Here is a 22,447-nt window from a genome sequence, read left to right as displayed (position 1 = left end):
TGATAAGCTGAGCCTGGTCCAGATATACATAGTTGCCCATAGATACATAAATGTTTGTTTGAATCCACTAAATCATGGAGTGGCTTTTTACACATCAATAGCTAACTAATATTTTTTTGAAGCTTCTATTTTTGAGATGTACATAATTGAATTATGAGACTAGAGCTTGGAAGAAAGTTTTGGTCTTCAGACAGAGCTGTTTGTAAGTATTCAACTATGCAGCCTTACCTGTTGTTTATGCTGAGTGTCCACTCTGATTGGTTGGGCTTGTCTTCTGGTTGAGTGATGTGCATGCCTTTTACCCCTTTACATGTAAATATAGAGTCCAGAATCATTTGTGTATAAGTAGTTAAGAGTTCATGGGAGAGGATAAGACTACTCACCACTACTCACAAGAGTTTAAAGGGAAGATCGGTAATAAGAGAGCCATTAGAAAAACAATATTTATAGAATAGACAAGGGGAAGAAAACAACAGAACTCCAAATATCTGGGGAAGGAACATGTAATAAGGTAAGAGGAAACCATGGCAAGATAGTGTTTACTGAAACCAAGAAGAAAGAATGTTCAAAAAAGATGTGCATAAGACATTACTGAGGAGTCAAATAAGATTATGACTGGTGAACTTACATTAGGATTTGACAACATTAGGGTCATTAATGATCTTGAAGAGGGCAATTTCATGTAGTTGTAAAATGATGGAACTGGGTCCATTTTGATTGTTGAAATAAAATCCCTTTCTTTCCTCCTCCCTTCTACTCACCCCTCCTCCCTCCCTTACTCCCTCGTTCCCTAACTTCCTTCCTTCCTTCCTTCCTTTCCAATTGAAAACATTTGTATCTATGAGCAGACTGAATAAATTAGAAATGTCTCCTGTGATCAGTCAGATGCTGTAAATGTGAATTAATTAGAAAAGAGTGAACTGATAAATTAGACCAAAAAAAGGAAAAATATTTTTATATGCATGACAACATCTAGTGATGGCATGCATTGTAAGCCTTGCGAAGTCTACCACATTAAAAAAGTCTCACGTTTAAAACTCATCCACATTCTCTCAACTCTAACCTGATTACAAGGGGATTTTGTTGTTGTGAAGAATAATGAATGCACCATGGTTTAATAGCACTATGACAAATTTCAGTTAAGTAGCTTTCCTGTTGTTATAGAGGGCAATAGCAACATTGCATATCACCAATTACTCCCTCTAACCTTCCTATCTTTTCTTTTAATTTATTGCTGACTGAGAGAGGACAGTGAGACGCAGTTTTCTGTCAAAGGAGGCAAGTAGTCATTAGACTGTACCGTCACATGGTCATAAGAATAGATGATTTCAAAGGTTGATTCTATTTCACAGGTTACAAAATACTCCTTTTGTGTAGTAGGAGATGAACTATGACCAACACATGTTTCTTTTGGCACTTTAAAATGACTGAAAATAAATTAAAAACAAATAAAATAGTATCACTTTTTTTAGTATAATGGAAATTTTAAAATCATTTCATTATTTAATTAGTTTTTAAAGCATATTTAAAAAATAGATTCTAAGTAGTTTATTGATCACCTACGATAAATGACATACCTGCTGTTTGCTGAAGATGCAAAGTATCTATATCGAGTATGCTCCTTGTACTTTAGGCTATAGTGATTGATGGGTAAGATGGTCATATTAAAAATAATCTATATTAAAACTCAAATGTTGTTGCATAGGAAACAAAATCTGATGAAAACACACTTGAGATAAAAAACTTATTTAATTCCATAAACATTCATCAAGCTCCATCCAAGTACAGGGCATTTTTTTATACACCAATGTTTAAAAAAGCAGTCTGACTGAATTCCTGTGTCCAATGATCTTAAATTTCTCTGTAGTAGTTAAATTTCTGAAATTCTCACACACAAAAACAATTTAAAAGATCATGCTATTTGCTACAACATGGATGGACCTATGGGTTATTATGTTAAGTAAAATAAGTAAGACTAAGAGAGACAAACACCATATGATTTCACTCACAAGAATTTTTTTTTTAAGTTTGGGCTGACTTTAGACATAAAATAAAAATTTAAAAACAGACATTATAAAAATAACTGTAAATCACCCAATTGAAATATATAACCATTGCTAATATTTTATTATATTATGTTCAGTTTTTTGCACAGAAGCAGTTTAACTTAATATAAACATACAGCTNATTTTGGAGAATATATATATATATATATATATATATATATATATATATATGACAAAAGTGTGCATTTTAAAAGAGTCTGTTAAGGAAATGGAAAGATGAGTTACAGAATGAAAGAAAATAGATGAAAATCTCATATGTCATTTGTAACAGGGACTTGTATACAGAATATAAGAATCCTCAAAACTCAATAGCAAGAAAATAAAGAAACCAACTTAAAAGTGAGCAAAAATTTTGAATAGCCATTTTATCAAAGAGAATATGTACATGACAGTAAATGCATAAGATGATTAATATCATTAGACTTTGGGGAAATGAAATTTACAACCACAATGAGATACCACTAATTACTTATTATAAATGGATAAATAAAAACTAGTGACAATACCAAATACTGGCAAGATTCAAAGACACTGGATCACCTATACATTGCTGGTAATGTATAGGTAATGATTATAAAATGGAGCAGTCATTAGGAAAAACGGTTGTCAATTTCTCATGAAATTAAACATACACTTACCATACGACTCAGAATCTCATTTGTGGGTATTCTTAAAATAGTAGTTCTCAAAAGATTGTGAGAAGGCAGATATTTTTGGTTTCTACAACAGAAAGGAAGGAGGTCACTACTGACATCTAGTTGGTGAAGGCCAAGGACCTTAACATCCCACAATGCACTGGACAGCCTCAACAAAGAATTGTACAACTTCAAATGGCAGTGCTACCAATCTTGAAAACTCCTGCCTTAGGGACTCAATAACTCATGTTCATATAAAAGTGTTTATTGTATCAACTCTCTTTACAATAATCCCAAACTAAAAATACACAGAATGTCTTCAAATGAATAGATAAAGAAACTATAGTGAATCCATTAAAAGGAATCCTACTAAATCCTTACAATGGAATACTTTTCAGCAATAAAAAGGAACACTCAACAACTTGGATAAGTCATTATGCTGTCATTATGAGTCATAACTTAGTCTCAAAAGGTTGTATAGATTATGATTCAATTTATATGACATTCACCAAAAGGCAAAAATGTAATAGAGGCAGAACAGTTGTTACAGAGAATTTAGGGGTGGGGTAGAGTGTTATTGCAAAGTGACAGTGTAAGAGAATTTTCATGGTGGGGTAGTAGAATCCTGATTGTAGTGGGAGTTACACAGATAAAACATGTTATCATTCGTAATATATAAACAAAAAAGTCCATTTTAATGTATAGTAATTTAAAAAGTAATTTTTAAAAATATGTGAAACACTTCCTCCTCTTCTAAATTCTGGATGATATTGTATAGTATTATTAGTATTATTTCTTTCTTAAATTTTGATAGAATTTACTAGGAAGCCATCTGAAACTTAAATTTTCTTTCTTAGGAGATTATAACCTCTAATTCAATGATTTCAGTAGTTTTAGGAATATCTGGGTTATAAAAATGTTTTCAGTTACTTTTAATGTATTGTATCTTTCAGGGAATTGTCCATTCCTCTAACTTACCATATTTATGGTCATAGATTTCTTCCTTCTTCACTTACTAGCCTTTCAAAATTTGTAGACTCTGTTGTGACCTCTTCTATTTTATTTTTGATATTTGTAATTTTGTCCTGATAACTCTGGCTAGGTTTTTCTCCATTTCATGAATATTTTCAAAGAACCAGGATTTACTTCTAATGATTTTTTTAGTCATTCTGTTGGTAATTTTATTGCTTTCTGCTATTATATTTATGTACTGTTCTTTGAGTTTATTAATTAATCTTTTACTAAATTATTATGGAAAGTTTAATAATTCATCTAGGACCTTTCTTCTTTTAAATATTTGCACTTAATTCTCTTAATTTCCCTCTAAGTACTGTATTAGTTGCAATCTACAAAATATGATATGTTGTCTTTTTATTCTTAATTTTTCTTGGTATTTCTAATTTTATCACTGGGGTATTTAAAAGTATATTTAACTTGGGGTGTCTGGGTGGCTCAGTCGATTAAGCATCCAAGAGACTATGACCTGAGCTGAGATCTTATTCTTTCTGTGATACACAATTTTTTGTTATATATGATTTATTAACATTACAACAGTTATTAGCAGAATGAGCTATATTCAACTTTTTAAAATTGAAATAGAGAGAGAGAAAGAAAGAAAATGAGCAAAGGAGAAGGGTAGAGGGATAGAGAAAGAGAATCTTAAGCAGGCTTCATTCTCAGCACAGAGCCCAATGCAGGGCTCGATCCCTTGGCCCTGGGATCATGACCTAAGCCAAAATCAAGAGTCAGACACTCAGTCAACTGAGCCACCCAGGAGTCTTAGCAATAATCTTTCATAATTAAAAAAATCTCTTTATTTTTAAAAATCCATTCTAATTTTCTTATTTTAAGTTTCTTATTGGATTTTGTAATCATTTATCAATTGTATCTTATTGATTATAAATGTATTTTAAGATTTTTTTGCTGAAAGTAAAAAAACATTTTATTTTATATGTATAGTTGAACACACAATGTTGCATTAGTTTTAGATAAACAATACAGTGATTCAGCAATTTCATACATTATGCTGTGCTCACCATAAGTGTAACTACCAACTCCCACCACACAAGGCTATTACAATTATACTCCCAAGCTGTACCTTTCATCCCTGTGACTTATTCATTCCATAACTGGAAGTCTGTACCTCTACGACAATGTTTTAATATCAACAAATTTAAATGTGGATTCTCTTTACCTTTATTACTTCATCATCTGGCTTTGCATGTTGTTTATTTGCTTTTTCTGATTTCTAGTTTCTTCAGTTGCTAACATTTTAAGCTTGTGGCTTGTTTTTTAATTCTTTCTGTTGTGTCCCTCTGCCTCTGTCTCCCTCTTTGTCTCTCTTTCTTTAGCCCCACCATCACATAAAATTTTATGTGTATAGTGTCCGTTTTCACTAATTTATAAATACTCAGATTTTATTCTTTTTTACTTAATTATGATGGAAAGTATGTTATGATTTTTGGTTAGGCTTCAAAATTACTGATATAATTATTTAAGAGTATACATACATATATATGTATATATATATATATCTTCAATAGTGACTTTTTAAATATATATTCATATATATGTTTCATATATATATTAATGCTTCAATAGTGAATATAAATTCATATATATGCTTCATATATATATATGCTTCAAAGTGAATATAAATTCATATATATGCTTCATATATATATATATGCTTCAATAGTGACTTTTTAAATGTTTATTTTTGAGAGAGAGACAGAGCATGAGCAGGGGAGGGGCAGAGACAGAGAGAGAGAGAGACAGAAAGAAAGAGAGAGAATCTGATACAGGTTCCAGGCTCTGAGCTGTCAGCACAGAGCCTGATTTAGGGCTTTAAGTCACAAACTGTAAGATCATGACCTGAGCCAAAGTCAGACACTTTACTGGCTGAGCCACCCAGGTGCCCCAAATAGAGACTTTTCATACATAATACTTTTGGGATATGTTTAATTATCTTTAGTTTTTTTCTCCTTGTATAAAAATATAAAAACAATATTTTTTCAAAACTTGTTAGAAAAATAAAAGGTTTGGAATCTGTAGGTCTAATTTAAACAGTCCCTTGTTAACACATTTACCTTGGGAAGATTTTATTTCTGATAGTCCATTTTTTTCTGTGTGAAATGGTAATGCTCAAATCTCTATTGCTGGGGTTGGTGGTGTGTGTGTGTGTGTATGTGTGTGTGTAAGGAAGGGGAGGAAGGAGGGAGAGAGAAAAGGAGGAGAAGAGAGAGAATGTGAGAGAGAGAGACAAATAGAAACACTGGATAAAAAATGTCATGTTCTTAAAATCTGATAAGTGGGTACGCCATTTAGGTATTAGCTATGAAGACTTAGTGATGATTACTATATGCAAAGCCCTCTTCCAAATATTTTGCATACATTAAATCATATAATACTATAATCACCTGTAAAGTAGATATAATTATTACTATTCATTTTTTGGTAAAAGGGTAAAGAATAGGATAGTTTAGTGAAAATTTTCTTAGCCTTTTGAATACTCTAAACATTTGGGACACCAGATTCATACATTTTTGTCAATTTTCCCTATAAATTATTTGGTTTGTATTGGTTATTCATGCACATTCGAAATATTCAGAGAATACAGAGGAAAATAAACCTATATTGCCCAGATTCATCCAATTTTGCTCCTCTCTAGTGTCCTATAAACAATTTATTCTTTCTTTCCTGTCTCTCTTTCTCTCTTGAAAATCATACATTTTTAATGTTTCAAAGTCATTAATGTGATTTGCTAGATAAATATATTGTAGTTGATAATCCTTTTAAAAGGTGATGAAAGGATATTTATTAACATTCTGTATATATTCTTTACCTAAAAATATGTTGTTAGTAAGAGAAGAGTTGGAGGGAATTTCCTTAACTTTCAAGGGCAATTAATAGAAACTGATTAACTGCCATTTTAAAACTAGTTTTTAAACAGTCTTCACACTCAGCACTTGTGCAAACTGAGGTTAGATCTAAAGGAAGGACCTCATATTTATCTCTATATTTATTGTCAGTCTTACTCCTTGCTCTGGGAGAAGGGATATTGATTAATCAGTTAAATTCTGACTGTCACCTAAATTATCTCTCTATCATTAAAAAAGGCTTTATTCAGGTATAATTATCAATTAACTACACTTATTTTAGGTATACAGCTGATTTTGATTTTGAGGTATGCAAGTATTTGTGAACCTGTTATTATAATCAAGATAATGAAATTATTTATTACTGTAAAAAATTTTCTCTTGCTTCTTTATTATCCCCTCCCTCCACATCTTTGAAAATCTCCGCTCATCCTAGGCAATCGGTCTTCTGCTTTTTATTAATATAGATTAGTATGCAATTTATGGGATTTCATATATATCAAATCACAGAATATATCTACTTTTTGTCTATGTTCTTTGTCTCAGCATTGTTATTTTTATATTTATCTATATTATAGCAATTATCAGTATTTCATTCTTTAAACAAACATTTAATATTCATTATATGCTTATGCCACAATGTGTTTACCCATTCATTTATTAATGGATATTTACATTGTTTCCAGTTTTTAGTTCTTACAAATAAAGTTCTATTATCATTGCATAAAACTATTTGTATAGACATATGTTATATTTCTGTTGTGTAAATATCTGCGATTTGAAAGACTGGATTATATGGTAGGTCTATCCCTAAATCTTAAGCTGTCAAGTTGTTTTCTAAAGGAATTACACAAATTAATATTCCCATAAGTAGAGTATGAGAGCTCCCAATACTCTACATTTTTACTAATGCTTGGTATGGTCATGTGCTTAGTTGTGCTGAAGTCTAACTTTAACAATTTTTCTTTGACATATCATATTTTTAATGTTTTGTCTAAAGGCAATCTTTATGTAGGTTAAGTTGACAACGTATTGCTACTCTGTTTTCTTCTAGAAATTTTAGAGTTTAGGTTATAACTCTATGATTTATTTTGACTTAATCTTTATATATGGTGCAAGGTATGAATCAAACTTCTTTTCTTTAAATAAAATATTCAATTTTTCCAGTACCATTTGTTTATTTTTTTATTTTTTAATGTTTTACTTATTTCTGAGAGAGAGAGAGAGCATGAGCAGGGGAGGGTCAGAGAGAGAGGGAGATACAGAATCTGAAACAAGCTCCAGGCTCTGAGCTAGCTGTCAGCACAGAGCCTGACGCGGGGCTTGAACCCACGAACCGTGAGATCATGACCTGAGCCAAAGTTGGATGCTTAACTGACTGAGCCACCCAGGTGCCCCTCCAGTACCAGTAAAAAGACTATCTTTTCTCCACTGAAATGCCTTGGCATCTTTGTTGAAAATAAGTTCTTTTATGTGAGGAATTATTTCTGATATCCATATGCTATTTAATTGGTCTAATTATCTCTTTATGTTGATGCTCTACTGTTTTGATTTCTGTGGCTTTATAACAAGTCTTGAAAAAACTAGTCCTCCAACTTTGTTCTTTTTTCCATGTTGGTTTTAGGTTATTTGCATTTCCATATGAATTATAGACCCAATTTATCAATTTAGCACAACAGGTTTCTAAGATTTTTATTGAGATTCCATTGACTCTATAGATCACTTGAGAAGAATTGTCACCTTAATCAACATTAAATATTCTGACCATAAACAGGGTATATTCTCCACTTATTTGAGTCTTCTTTAAGTTTTCTCTGAACTGTTTTGTAGTTTTCAGTGTAAAGATCTTGTATGTCTTTTGCCAGATTAATTACTAAATTTTCATACTTTTTGATTTTATAATTCTTTATTTCAGTTTTCTGTGTTTCTTCCTAGTCTATAAAAATACAACTGTGCTTTACGTTGGTTTTGCTTCCTAATACTTGCTACATTCACTTACTAGTTTCATTATTTTGTAGAATTCATTTGATTTTCTACAGATAATTGTATCTTCTATGAATAAAGTGTTGACATCTTTCTTTTCAGTTTGAATAGTTTTTCTTTTCTTCTTTGCCTTATTGTTCTGTCCTACAGAACCTGTTCTACAATGCTGAATAGAAGTAGTAAGAGTAGACATTGTTGTCATATTTCTGATTTTAATAGGAAATTATTCAATCTTTTAACATTAAGTATAATATTAGCTATCTTTTTTTCCATAGATGCTCTTTATCAGATTGAGGAAATGTTCCTAGTTTGCTAGCTTTTTTTTAATTGAGTAACAGATGTTGAATTTTGTGAAATGGGTTTTTATGCTTCCACTAAGATGATCAGGTATTTTTCTGTTTTATTTATTTTTTTAGTGTGATATGGTGAGTTATGTTGATTATTTTTAACAAGCCCCTACTTTAAACTTGGAATAAATTCCAGTTAGTCATAATGTATTATCCTTTTTTAACTTTGTGTTTTTAGAGAAGTGTTATGTTTTCAGAAAAATTGGGTAGAAAGTATAGAAAGTTCTCATATACCTTGTCTCCTGACACATAGTTTCCCCTGTTATCAACATTTTCTATTAGTGTGGTACATTGTTAAAACTGATGAAAAATATTGATTCATTATTAGTAATTAAAGTCTATATTTTACATTAGGGTTTACTCTCTGTACTGTATAGTCCTCAGTTTTGGAAAATGAAAAATGTCTTGAATACACCAATTTATGATTAGAGCATAGTTTCATTGCACTTAAACACTCTTGTGCAACACCCATTATCCTCCTTTATTCTTTCTTCCAATGCCCTGATGAGTAATGAGCTTCTTACTCTCTATAATTTTACATTTTCTAGAGTGTCAAATAGCATGAAGTCATGTAGTGTGTAGCCTTTACTCATTGGTTTCTTTCACTTATCAATATGCATTTAAAGTTCCTCCATATTTTTTGTGATTTGGTAGCTCACTTTTTTTTCAGAATAATATTCTATTGCGGATATATCAAAGTTTGTTTATCTATTAATCTATTGAAGGGCATCTTGGTTCCTTCCACTTTGGGGCAATTTATTAATGTGTAGCTGTAATCTTTGTGTCTGCTTGTTTGTATAGGCCTGTTTTCAATTAATTTGGGTGAATACCTAGTTGTACACTTGTTGAATTTTATAGTAAGACTATGTTTAGCTTTGTAAGAAACTACTAAGCTATCTTCCAAAATGTCTGTACCATTGTGCATTTGCACTACCAATGAATGAGAGTGCCTGCTGACATACGTCTTTTCCCACGTTTGGTATTGTTAGTGTTTTGGATTTTAATCATTCTGATAAGTGTGGGGTGGTTTCTTATTGTTTTAACCTGTAATCCCCTAATGACATATGGTGTTGAACATCATTTCATGATCTGAGATGAAGTCAGTCACTCAACTGACTGAGCCATCCAGATGCCCCAGGTCTTTTACCTGGCTTATGATTAACTTCTTTATAACATACATTTCTCTGTCTTAACTTTACTTCCCTAAACCAACAGAAATTATCAGCTATAATATCAGCTATGTTACTCATAGTGCAGAATATTTCTCTTTCTCTCTTCTTTCCTAAGAAATGGCTTCCTGGGGGCCTTACAGAAGTATGTAGCTTCTTGTGAATCTTTATGCCTTTATTTTTGCTTATTCTTTGGGACAGACTTGATCAAGAAAGGGTCCTGCCGATATCCCATTGACTCTCTTCTTGACATTCAAAGTGAATATTTGGCTCTTGCCCCTGAATATAACACTGATATTTACCAGTTTTCTTTCTCACCAGCTGTCTGAATACAACAGTACTATTATTTATTTAGCAGCTCTTTTATAATGTTATTTAAGACTGCATGTCTGTTCTAGTTCTGTAAATGATAGAAGTTTTCATTTTTTAAAATTTTTGTTGATATTCTAGGGAGATCTTTGGTGAAGAGGACAACATTATCTTTATCGGTGCCATATTTTTTCTCTTTCTCATTTATTTCAGATGAGTGTTTCTCAGTCAAGGTTCTGCTAAAAGCTGATTGCATTTCTGGAGTCATTAATTAATTGATTTCTTCCCCTAGAGCAAAAAAAAAAAAAATTCTGTGAAGGATAAACTATAGGAACTGGAGAGACCTCATCACCCCACATGTATAAGAAGTAATTAAAACTTTATAATGAAAACTTATACCTATGACAGTTCAATATAATGATTGCAGTTCAAACATTACCCCAATCTCCAGGGAATTATCCTTTTTATAAAAAATTAACTACTGAGTTAATTGAGGGGGAAAAAGTAGTGTTTTGGAGTTAGGAATCTTGGTTTAAGCAATTTAGACAATAGAAAAAATACAAAAGGTATTTATTGAGCACTTACTATGTGCAAGATACTACTCTATGTCATTTATAAGGATGCACTGACTTTCATTTTTACCTATTAGGCGCATACTATAATTATCCTCATATTACAAAAGACCAAACTAAGATTAGTGAGGTTATGTAACTATCCTAAAGGAGTATGTTTAATAAGTGACAAAACAAAAAATATAATCAACCACTGCCAAAAATCATCTTGTGGGAAATGACATTTTACATGCATTTACTCATTTACTCTTTCATACATTTATTTATACAACAAATATATGAATGTGTGCTCAGTGCTTGGCAGTGTTTAGGTTTTAGGGACACAGCAGTGAAACAAAATTAAAATAATCGGAGTTGAGAAGATAGACCCTCATCAAACTGTAGCACACAACATGAAAAATAACAACTGTGATGAGATGTGTGAGAGAAAAGTATATGGTCTGGAGAAGCATCTAATATAGATCCAAGGTATTCTGGTGGGTATTAGCTAATGTGGAGAATTCAACTTCGAAATGGGTTGTGAAGGATAAAAATGGATTAAGTAGATGGTGGTTACTAGAGGGGAAATGGGCAGGGGGACAGGTTTAATGGGTGAAAGGTATTAAGGTGATGAGCCCCGGGTGTTTTATGTAAGTGATAAATCACTAAATTCAACATCTGAAACTAATATTACACTGTATGATCACTAACTGGATTTTAAATACAACTTGGAAAAATTGGATTAAGTTAGTAAAGGGGATGAGGATAAAGTTCCAATCTAAGGAATAGCAGAGCGGGCACAAAAGCCCTAGAATAAGAGAATATCGTATCTGAGGAACTAAGAAGTCAGTTTGTCAGGAATACAGAACAAGGAAAAGGAAATGGTAGTTAATGAGACCAGTGAGGTTATTGGGATCAGACTGTGATGCTTTGTATCCCATATTAAGAATCTTCAGTTTTGGGGACGCCTGGGTGGCTTAGTCGGTTGGGCATCCGACTTTCGCTTAGGTCATGATCTTGCGATTCGTGGGTTCGGCCCCGCGTCGGGCTCTGTGCTGACTGCCAGCTTGGAGCCTGGAACCTGCTTCAGAGCCTGTGTCTCCCTCTCTCTCTGACCCTCCCCTGCTCACGCTGTCTCTCTCTATCCTAGAAATAAATAAAAATATTTTAAAAAAAAGAATCTTCAGTTTTGTCATAAAGAGCATGAAGAGCTACTGAATGTTTTAAGCAATAGGATGGAGTATATGATTAACTTAACTGCAATATGAAGATCTTTTTAAAGGTGGGAACTGTTTAAAGAATGTGTCAGTATTCGNTTTTGTCATAAAGAGCATGAAGAGCTACTGAATGTTTTAAGCAATAGGATGGAGTATATGATTAACTTAACTGCAATATGATCTTTTTAAAGGTGGGAACTGTTTAAAGAATGTGTCAGTATTCAAGGTGAAAGATGATGGTTCCTGGGACTAGAAAGGAGAAAATGTAGATGGAGAGAATTAAATTGAATAGAGATGTATTAAGTATATTAAATTGAAAGAACATGATGATTGATGGGCTGTGATATGATAAAGAAATGAGTTATTGATGATGACTGCTAAGTTTTTGGCTGGAAAAGCTGAAAGATAGTGTCATAGGAAAAGTAGAAGGAAGATCATATTTCTTGTAGAAAATCACTAGTACATTTTTGGACATAATGAGTATAAGATATCTTAGACATTCAAAGCTCAATGTTAAGTTGACAGTTTGACATGCAAACCATAAAATCAAAAGATAGGTTTTAACTAGATATCCATGTTGGTGATCATCGACACCATAGTTTCAGATGGAGTAAGTTGAAAAAGAGAAGAAAAGAATGCAAGCATAATTTTAAAGGCACTCTAACATTTAAAGTCCAAGTAGAGAAGAAGAAGCCTGTAAGCAAAAAGAGAAATGGCAAGAGTAAGAAGAGCCAGAAATGCATGTCAGCACAAAAAGATAGAATGTTCAATACTTCCTGATGTTAGGCATTAAAATTGCTGCTCTCCCTCATGGAAAAGTCTTTTTCATTTACCCACAGGCTCATTCCACCTCTAAGTTCATCACCTTTCCATTGCAACCTTTTTTTTAACCATTGTTTAAATTTGAATTTGTCACCGAAATTCACCCAAGGCAACTTCTCTGCTTTATTTTATTCCCATATAGTATGTTACTTATTTAGTGTTTTCATTGTCTGTCTCCTCTCCACCCTCCAATGAGTTATAGTGTTTGTAACTTCTGTTCACTACATTAGCCCCTACAGCTAATTTAATGTCTGACACATAGACCTGTCAGAAATCAGTAAGTAATGATGAGTGATCTAATGAACACATGAACAATAATGAATAGCACTGAGAGAGCAAGTGCATAAAGTGATGATTGGCATGTGATAACTGGACTTGATGTGGTTGTAGCAGTAGCCAAACTGAAGTGAGTTGGAGAGTGAGTACTAAGCAAGCAAATTAAGAAAGTTTGTCTTTCTTGGTAAATAGTTGTCTAAAAAGACAATTATTTTTACAAGTATGGTTACAGAGAAAGAGAAAAGTAAATATGGTAATCATTGGGTGAGGTGGGACCGTTAGATAGACGGAAACTCGTCATTTGCCCCCTTTTTTCCTTTTCTTGGAAAATGGACAAAAGATCGGACATTATTAAAATGCCATTAGGCAGATGCAGTTAAGAAGAGGCAGGTGAGCACACAGAAGACAGTAATATACAGAAAATTTGAGGACAGAAAAGAAGGGATCAGTAATAGTCTCAGATTCTGAAGAAGGTCCAGGAAAGGAGTGGTCTTTGGAGGAGACAGAGGACTCAAGGATGTTGGTGGTTTAGGAGATGAATTCATATAGTCAGTGGTAGAAGTAAGGTAAGATTTCTGTGAGGTGGCACTCTAGGGATTAGCAGGGTTAGCGATATGTTTTAAGTGAAACATTTGAAAAGAAGATTGAAAATAGTAGCTTTAGGGTGTGGTTAAGAGAACTGAACACAGAAATAGGTTTGCTCTGGACACTGTGGAATTTGCACAAATAACTTCTACTGAATACAAGCAGAAATAAATATGTTGGTTTTAGAAAACACTTTTTAATCAATAAAATAAGGCAGCTCATAGTTGAGAAATTTATGAAAATGAGACAATAATTTGGAACTCTAATAAAAGCAATATTTTCTATACTTATTTAACATAAGTCCCTCATGTCAATTTGCAAGGTTAAAATTTGACTCATTTCTAAAAGTTTATTCTTTCTTCCAGGAACATTTCCAGATTGCTGAGTTTGAAAGCACATAAACTTGTGACATTAAGTTGGAAAAATTAAATTTCTCCTTTATGTACATGTACTCATATACACATACTCGTAAAGGCAAATGATGCATTGTTGATGTTTGATTCTAGTTTCAGTTGCATTTTAACACAACAAAGCAAAATAATGTCATTTGACATGTTTTCCTAATTGTTTTTGAGTATGTAATTTAAACAAACTGCTTCATCTCTAGCATTCCAAATAACATAACTTTCTCTGGGATTTTATCTGTCATTCTTCCAATTAGAAAAACCCAGCAGCCATGCTATATAGAATAGCTTTATAATATATCTTGAGCTTTAACAAGGAACTTTTTGATGTATTTCAATTATGATGTACAAAGTAGCATCTTCTTAATTAAAGGAGAAATTTCATTTTGAGACTCTTTAAAGTGCTATTAAAGTTTATGGTTGAGAGCTTCTCGTTAAGATGAATCTGCCCTCTGTATTTAGTGAAAGGGATATGGAGCATTTGGGCTGAAGGGGGAACATAGCCAAGAAAGGATATTGAATACTACTGAGAATGGAGAATAAAATTTATTTATAAAAGGGTGGTTTCTCAGAGACAAGATTACATATAAGTAAATATTTAAACCTAGTTCTCTCAGCAGTAATTTTTTAATCATTATAATCTGGAAAGGATGTAACATTTCTTTTGAAATTGTAGATAAGGGAACTGAAGGATGAAAATTAGGTGTGATGAGGGCTCTCTGACATGGAGATCCTGGGAGTGTACACAGGAGAAATACCATTTTATATGTGTCTTGAAACAAACCTTAAAGAAAATAAAAATAAATTGGTGTATGGTCCCTTTGAGAGACATATATTCGCACACACCAATCAAAATCCCAAATAGAAGTTGAACCATAAACTACATATGTGATTCTAGCTTAGATGGAACAAATATAATTTTTCCTCTTTCTCCAAACTAATTTTGCATATTCCAAATAAAGCAGATTATTGGGAAATAACACATAGAAAACCTCAGTAAATTCCAAATGAGTAATTGTTCAGGCTGCACTAACTATAGTATAATAAAAATTGAAATGGCCATATTTTCTCAATCCTTAAGTCTATAAATCTTTGCATTTATATTTTCTGAAATTGTGTTTTGCAACCACTTTTTTTAATTAACTTGATTTTATTTTATTTTTTTTTTACAAATAGTTTATTGTCAAGATGGTTTCCATATAACACCCAGTGCTCATCCCAAAAAGTGCCCTCCTCCATGCCCATCACTCCCCTGNTCCTGGGTCATAGGGGAGTTCTATTATTAATTTTTTGAGGAACCTCCACTCTGTTTTCCAGAGGAGCTGTACCGGTNCTGTCTTTTTTCCATGGGATACTCTTTCCTGCTTTGTCAAAGATTACTTGGCTTTATATTTTTGAGCTCATNATTGATTTCAAGTTTCAAAGCATTGTGATCTGAAAGTGTGCATGGTATGATCTCAATTTTTTATATTTATTGAGGGCTGCTTTATGTCTCAGTATGTTATCTATCTTGGAGAATGTACCATGTGCACTTGAGAAGCAAGTGAATTCCATGGTCTGAGGATGTAGAGTTCTAAATATATCTTTCAGATCCATCTGGTCCAATGTGTCATTCAAGTCTATTGTTTCTTTAGTGATTTTCTGTCTGTTTGATCTATCCGTTGCTGTAAGTGGAATATTAAAGTCCCCTACTATTAGCACATTCTTATCTATAAGCTTGTTTCTGTTTGTGATTAATTGTTTTAAATATTTAGGTGCTCCCATATTTGGTTCATAGACATTTATAATTGTTAGTTCTTCCTGATGGATAGACCCTGTATTTATTATATAATGCCCTTCTTCATCCCTTGTTATTGTCTTTAATTTAAAGTCCAGTTTGTCTAATATAAGTATAGCTACTCCAGCTTTCTTTTGACTTCCAATAACATAATATATATTTCTCCATCCCCTTACTTTTAATCTGAAGGTATCTTCCAGTCTAAAATGCATTTCTTGTAGACAGCAAATAGATGGATTTTGTTTTTTTAATCCATTCTGCTACCCTATATCTTTTGATTGGAGCATTCAGCCCATTTACATTCAGCGTTATTATTGAAATATGTGGGTTTAGAGTCATTGTGTCCTTTGTGGGATTCATGCTTGTGGAGTCTCTGGTGTATTGCGTTCCTTGCCAACACCACCCTCAGAGAGTCCCCCTCAGGATTTCTTGTAGGGCTGGCTTGGTGGTGACAAATTCTTTCAATTTTTGTTTCTTTGGGAAGACTTTTATCTCTCCTTCTATTCTGAATGGCAGGCTTGCTGGGTACAGTATTCTTGGCTGCATATTTTTTCTGTTCGTCCATTGAAGATCTCCAGCCATTCTTTTCTGGCCTGCCAAATTTCATTAGATAGGTCTGTCACCTCTCTGATAGGTTTCTCTTTGTATGTGAGGGCCCTTTTCTCCCTAGCTGCTTTCAAAATTCTCTCTTTGTCCTTATATTTTGCCAGTTTCACTATGATATATCATGCAGATGATCTATTCAAGTTATGTCTGAGGGGAGTTCTCTGTGCCTCTTGAATTTCAACTTCTAGTTCCCTCTCCAGGCTGGAGAAGTTCTCTGCTATAGTTTGTTCCAGGACTCCTTCATCAGCGTTCCCTCTCTCTTCCTCTTCTGGAATTCCTATGATACGGATATTGTTCCATTTGATTGAATCGCTGAGCTCTCAAACTCTTCCTTCTGGTTCCTGGATCAGTTTATCTCTCTTTTTCTCAGTTTCTTCCTTTTCTATAATAGTGTCTTCCAAGTCACTTATTCTCCTTTCTGTCTCTTCAATCCGTGCATTAGACGCCTCCAGTTTATTGTGTATCTCATTTATCGCACTTTTTAATTCACCGTAACTATTTTTAAGCTTCATATTGTTTTTAGCCATGGTTTCTCTGATGTCCTTCATGCTTTTTTAAAGTCTGTGATTATTTTATGATTATTGTTCTAAATTCTTGTTCAGTTATGTTGCTTATATCTGTTTTGAGCAGTGCTCTAGCTGTCATTTCTTCCTGGAATTTCTTTGGAGGAGAGTTCTTCCGTTTCGTCATTTTGGTTAGCTTTCTATCTCTTGTTACTTTTAAAAGCTTGTTGTACATACGGCCCCTGAGATTTCTGCTGTATTAGAGAGGGCTCTTTTGACTATTCAGGGCCTGTCTGTTCAGGAAGTGTTCTTTGGATGGTGTCTCTTGGTTTCCCTTGTTGAGTCTTCAGTTATTTTGTTTCCCTACTGGTAGTGGTATTTGGGACTCTCCACCATGTGTAGTTTGTCTTGTTTCTTGAGGCAGCTCTGGAAAAAGAAAACTGACAACCACAGAGGGAACACAGGTACACAAACGCACAGACAAAACCAATAAACATGCAAACCCAGGCTCAGGTAAAAACAGCTACAACAGCAACAAAATAGCTATCTGGAGGGGATGAGTGTGGTTTGGTGTATGCAGGACTTGTCTTGTCCACTGGTCTCCCTGAGGCCCTGCCTTGGTGATTGTGGGGAGAAGAATGGCGTTGCCCCAGCCCCTACTCACCAAGTGTTGCAAATCACTTCTTTGTGTCCACTCTGTGCTGAGGATGTAGCCAAGGTGGGCTGAGTTCTAAGCCCCAGGCTCTGCCTCATTTCAATTTAAGTCCACGGGCTTTGTTATACTGCCCTGAACAGTCCCACAGGTTGCTGCTTCCCTGTTTCTCGTGGTTGTGTGGGGGGTGTGGGAAGTGTTGCAGCCAGATCCACCGGAGTCAAATAGTGATACAACCCGAGTGCATTGGGGAATGTAGCAACTTCAGATCTGTAGAGTCTGAGTAGCAGCAGTGTACTGATGCCGCTTCAGCAGGCCGATGTTGCACATGCCACTTCTGCTTCACCCGGCGCCGGGACTGCCTCCACAGGCATTGCAGCCTGTTCTCCGGGCCTCCACTGCCATGGATTGTGCCGGGCGCATGGCAGTTCTGTTTTTCCTGGCGCCTTCTGGGACCAGGGCACCCAGTTTAAAGTGAGCACCCCAGCAAGAGCTAATAAACACTGCCTTTCCAAGCCAAGGTTTTTTTTTCCCTCTTCTCCAGGGACGGTTCTATGAGCAATCTCAGCTTTTCTTTCCTTTCCCCTGGACTCGTGGCAGCTCACTACCACTCACTGGTTAATCACTCACCGCAGTTGCACAAAGCCTGGTTCTCTCCCCTTCCTCCGTATCTCTGGGTCCCGTCCCGCTTTTATCTTCCCCAGTTCATACTCACACTCTTATGAGGTTTCCTTCCCAGTGTACTCTTTCTCTTTCTCTTCCCAAACTCCTGTGGCTCAGTGTTGTACGAATTCAGGCCTTCTCTGTTTGAGAGATGGGTGCAGGCGAAATGTACAGAGCTCCCTACTTCTCTGCCATCTTGCCTCCTCCCCCTGGGCAATCCTGTGAATTTCTTTGTTCAACCATAATCCTGGTCCTTCTAACTAAAAATATATAGTTATATATAATAAACACAATTAACATAAATACATATAATACCGGTAGTATATAATACATGTAATTAAAATATTATGCCATTAGTGGCAATGGCTCATGTGATCCAGAGCTGGGATAAATGAACACTGGGTATCCAGGATTCAGACAGTGTGGTTTCCATCCACCTGTACTTTATCTTAAGTGTGTTAACTTACCCAAGATTTACTCTTGCTTCTTAAATTGATTTAATAGTCTGTGATCTGAGTGCTTTTATTCAGTCTTCCTATTCCGTGAGCCTTTCCAGTCTATGATGGTAATGTTCCACAGTGAATTGTGTGGTACTTACTCTTGGAAGCTACCACTGAGTCAAGTTAATTTCCTATATGACAGCTGCTTATATAAATGAAGCAGAGCCCATATTTCTATGGATGTTAGAGTAATCCTTATATATAGTTTGAGTTTTTAATTTGCCCTCCCTCAAAACTTTCCAAGTTATCAAACAAAAAATCTTACTGCCTTTTATATGGGTATGGTTTCTTTCAGGACTCATAAATATAATTTTATCAAAATAGCATTTGGTTATCCTGAAATTTAGAAAGGTATTTTTTTCTAAAAAGAAAAAAAGGTCAGAAAAAAAAAGAAAAAGAAAAAGAAAATACTCCCAGGTATATTCAAGATATCCCTCTTCTTTGTTAGAGTGTAATATTTTGAAAAATGTATTTAGTCTTGACTAGGAAAGAGGATTGATAACATCAGAAAGTATGGAAAATAGTCACTCTTCTTCCTAGGAGACTTCTAGTATGATTAAGTCCATAACTTTATGTCACACAAAAGGGCAAGAAGGGTCTATTGGCTCTCTAATTTTCAGGTGTACTTTTCTTCTAGGATTTCTTGATGATGGAACAGTAAGAGAATTTTCTTTCAGGATACTGATAAGGCCCTATTTCATACAAATTGTGATTTGAGCAAATTATTTAATAGATTAATGATTTCTCTTGGAAAAGTTACTATAAGTGGTAAATGAGATGTTTTATCTGGAAGATCTTCAAAAACTATAGAATAATACTTAATTGTTATTATATTGTTCCAGGCTGACTTTCTGATACTGAAAAGAATGTTACTTTGTTGGGCCTATGGCAAGGATGCAATTGATTTTCTCACTGTGGCTGTACAAGCTTTTGGTTTACAGTTGATTAAAACATTATGCCAACTATTTGCAGAATGCAAAAATAGGTGTAGACAACTGAATTCCTTCATCATACTGCTGTCAAATGTGTTTGGAATGTTAAATGGGTTAATTAGCAATGAAATACCTCTACTTTTTGTCACAGCACACTAGAGCATATAACACTCTTTACACTGAAAGAAAGAAAGAAAGGAAAAGCTAGACTGCAAATTTAATGGTAACAGTCTTAAATTTGGTACACTTGATCTCATCCCATGATTATAGCATTTGGATTGTTGCATATTTTCTCTTTTTTCACCATTTCTCCTCCTCTGTTTCCTCCCTTCTTTACCTTTCCATTTCTTTGACATGGTCTTGGCTTTCAGTCATTTTAAACTCTATTGTAATTACTATCATTAGGAAAAATTACTTTCCCCTCAAGGTTTATGTAACTGGCTATTAGGAAAAAAGACTTAAAAATGCATTCTACATTGGTATTACCTCTACTATGTTCATGGCAAATCTCTGGTGGACCATTTTTGAAAACAATTACATTTTGACCTTTTGAGTTTGATTTTCTTTTCCAAAAACTCAACCTAATATTGTAGTACAAAATATTCTCACATCTAATAACTGGCTAAGTAAAATTTAAGGACTTTTTGAAGAATGACTAATCTTTTTCTTTTCAGAAATATTTTTTATGGGTTTAGGATTCTCTGTAATGCTCCTTAAATAGTAAAAATCATCAAATGAATGACCAGGTGCACTGCACTAGGTTCTGCTCCCTGGAGGATTTCCTTTCACCACTGTTCTTCAGGGGTGTCTCAAAGAAGGATTATAGTGCTGGAAATGGTCACATTCAGGTGGTGCCTCTATGGCTAAAACCATCAGTAAACCATACCCAAGTTTTCTTTTCTCCTATCAGCTGATTGTAGGGAACTTTCCATGAGGCTACATGTGGAGGCTGTGTGAGAGACAAGGTGATAAAGCAAGAATGGGGACCACAGACATTGGGACACTTTATCATATAATTTATTTGGGACTTCAGGGCCTACCCAAGCCTGTTCTCATATATACAATTTCTGGGAATTGCTGGTGTGTCTGCTCAGATTTATAGCTTAGTGGATCAGACAATGCCCAATTCATGATGGGCGGTTCAGGTCACATGGTAACTTGATGGCCTCTGGTTAAACATTAAGTTTCAACTAAGGCCTAATAACAAGCCAAAAGCTAGTTGTCAAAGGGGGGACAGTATTCACAGAAGACGGTAGGGCCTTGCTTCAGAATACTTAGTCTGTAATGTGATTCCCTGGAGGAGCCTGCCAAAGCCTCCAAATAGCATCCCTATTTGCCAGTGACACTTCAGGCACCACTGGATCTGCTGGATCCAGCCAAGCAACTCCCTTGTATCCTTCAAGCCTTGATAGTGGCACTCATCTCTGCAATTTCTGCAGATATGCAAATTGATTTTGTGTTATTTATAAATTTTATTGTTTTTGATTCATTATTCCCTAAGTAGGGAGTGGTGAAACTATTCATTATAATATCTGATGTTTGATACATGGAATTATGTGTTTTCAAAACCCATTGAACTTTACAGTGCAGAAAGTGAGCTTTCATGTATGCAGATTTAGAAGAATGGGAGTTCTCAGAATGGAGTGCAGAATGTGACAAAGCAATCTACTCTTGTAAGTGTACAAAACAGCATTTAAGAGTATGTGGGGGAAGAAAGTACTGGCCTTAATAGCTTTGGAAATGAGTGGAGTATATAAGTATGTAAGACTAAAGGCAAAAAACAAACAAAAAAACCCAGCCTTGTAGGTAAGCAAGGTACACCAGTTGATGAAGTCATTTCTCATGGGGTATAGGTTAGTAATTCTGCTAATTGTATAGTCAAGTAAATGAAAGTTGTGAACCAGTCTTTTTTTTTTTTTTTTAAACTATAGGAATGAGAGTTGACAGAAGTCTGGAGTGATCCACGTGGTCAAAGATTAGAGCTGGAAACGTAGGTATACAGTCAAGTTTAGCTTCATACAGATAGAAATGGTTCCATTTAGAAATATTTATAGGTATGTTTATATATAGGTAAGTATAAACAAATATATTTCCTTTCTTGTTTATCTGAGAGCGCCTTAAAGCACTGTAGTAACAATCAGAACATCTAAAGCTTCATTCTTGGTTTCTGAGACTGTTCTCCAATAAAATACAAGGATTCTTGGAGAAATGGCTAAATCTAAGACTGTGGCAAGAAATGTACAAGATGAGCCTAGAGCTTCCTTTAGTGCCAGAAAGAAAGGAAGTGCTCAAAAACAGTACAACAAAAACACAATAACAATACACAATTATGGAGATATGTCAAAGGGTCTTAGCTAACTAAATCAAGTTCCCAATAGTTGGAGCAATTTTAACAAAAATATAAATAACTTTAGTATATTTCCATATTTATATAAATGATTTTATACAAATATATTAGGGAGAAAAACATATCTCCCTATTAGAAGAATTCCATATGGTTTATGTAAATAATCCTCCCTCAAAGTAGTGGGAGATATAATTCCCTACTCAGTAAGTGGGGAATGTAGGCTGT

The sequence above is a fragment of the Crocuta crocuta genome, unplaced genomic scaffold, assembly GCF_008692635.1.
Source record: "Crocuta crocuta isolate KB4526 unplaced genomic scaffold, BGI_CrCroc_1.0 scaffold491, whole genome shotgun sequence".
In the NCBI taxonomy this organism is placed as follows: domain Eukaryota; kingdom Metazoa; phylum Chordata; class Mammalia; order Carnivora; family Hyaenidae; genus Crocuta; species Crocuta crocuta.
This window is presented reverse-complemented; position numbering follows the sequence as displayed.